Source organism: Haemaphysalis longicornis, unplaced genomic scaffold (assembly GCF_048455015.1).
Source record: "Haemaphysalis longicornis isolate Haplotype H1 unplaced genomic scaffold, Haemaphysalis longicornis Haplotype H1 scaffold_3, whole genome shotgun sequence".
In the NCBI taxonomy this organism is placed as follows: Eukaryota; Metazoa; Arthropoda; class Arachnida; order Ixodida; family Ixodidae; genus Haemaphysalis; species Haemaphysalis longicornis.
This window is the reverse complement of record NW_027526335.1, coordinates 65,461,646-65,463,480: the sequence shown is the minus strand read 5'-3', so window position 1 is coordinate 65,463,480 and position 1,835 is coordinate 65,461,646.

The window sequence follows — 1,835 nt, the reverse complement described above, 5'->3', positions numbered from 1 at the left end:
AACTCGCCCGGAAGGCGCGGATACTGCCTTCGCCGCCACCGCCGCCACCGCCGCCCCCACCAAATCCCTGCACCGGGCGCCAAAGTGCTGCGCACTAAAAAGACGCACGCGCTGACTCCTGGAGAGGAGGAAGGGCGAGAACGCAGCGCGCGGCAGCAAAGAGTGGAGGGCACGCGCTAGCCTCTCGGCCTATCCTCCCAGCAGGGCTCGCTGGGCTCGCATTGGCTCGCCACTATGGTCGAAAAAAACGGAGTCTTTTACGTAGACGCGTCCGGCCCGCACCACGGGGGTTGGTACAAGACCGTGGTCGTCTATCAAAACATGGCAGTGAACGGACTCACTTTCCGTGCGCACAATATTACACACGCGGAGGAGATTGCCATCGCGCTAGCCGCCTCAGATCAGGACTCGCGGGTCATTATCACCGACTCAAGGGGTGCCTGCCGCAATATCGAACAGGGGTGCATTCCGTACTTTGCTTACAAAATTCTGCAAAGCAGTAACTACCTGGGTGCCCCAGCGAATCGAACGATCATATGGGCTCCGGCTCACACGGGCCTTGAGGGTAACGAGGCGGCTGACGCCGCTGCCCACGCGCTCACTCTCCGGGCACCATCCTCATCCCCTACCGATCCGGACCTAGAACCCGATCCCGCTTGCACCTTTAAGGAGGTCACACAGCTTTATCAATCTGGCCATTCCGTCTATCTCAAGCCCTGCAGGGGCCTCACGAAGGCGGAGGAGCGCATCCTCCTTCGCCTTTATACGAAAACTCTCTTGTGCCTGGCAATCGTAAAACACTTCGACCCCGCTTGCACGGGGAAGTGCCCGCACTGTGAGGAAGATTCCTCTGACATTTTCCACATGGTGTGGGCGTGCCAAAAAACCCCAAACGCACCCCCTCTACCCAACCCTTCCCGGGAGAACTGGGAGGCAGCCCTGCTAGGCTGCTCTGACCTGACGGCCCAACGGGCCCTGGTCGGGCGGGCCCGGGCCGCGGCCGACGCCATTGGGCTCCCGTAAGGGGGAGCCTACCCAGTCTTTGTACGCGGTGGCCTCTTAAGGACCACTCCCCACCCTCCCTGTACAAACTTCTGTAAATAAATGTTTTAAAGACGATAGTCTTTCTTGCGCTACTTAAACCCAGAAATTTTGGTCTGTCTGTATGTCTGTCTGTCCGTCTGTCTATCTGTGACTCGATTCAGCCACCCGGCCAAAGCAAAACAATGCCTGCGCAAAATAGTCTTATATAGTCGCAGCTAAATCTACCCGTCTATGTCCGGTGTAATGTTCATACTTGTCAACATTGTTGAAGAAGAACAAGACATTACGTAAATAAGAGACAACAAATCAATACAGAAGTGATATTTGCAGTGTTCCTTTATAAAAGAATCAAACATGCTCGACTTTTGCGAAATTAAATACTTTATCAACTGCAGAAAAAGAATTCACTCCGCCGTCGCCTGTTGTCGCCCGCACCACTATAGCTTCTGGCGCCATTTTAAGAAATCAACCGGCCACAGTTACGCAAGATTCCACTAGATAGGTTCCACGTTCTTCTTGCAACGCACGTGGAGTAGGGAAACGCGGTTCTATAAATGCTGAAGTAGGGCGCCTCGATTAACGCGCGTCTTCGCCGTACAGCAGCGTTCGCATCGAGGCACCCGGCATGGACGCTGCTGGACTGACTGACTGAAAAAATTGGCCGCGTATCTGCTCCTTTCGTTGCAAATTCCGTCAAAAGACGATAGTCTTTATCGGCTTTTGCGAAGTAAATGCCTCCCTTCGCTTTCCCGCTCACCTCTCATGTTGTTTCTCTTGCGTCGCGCTCCTCG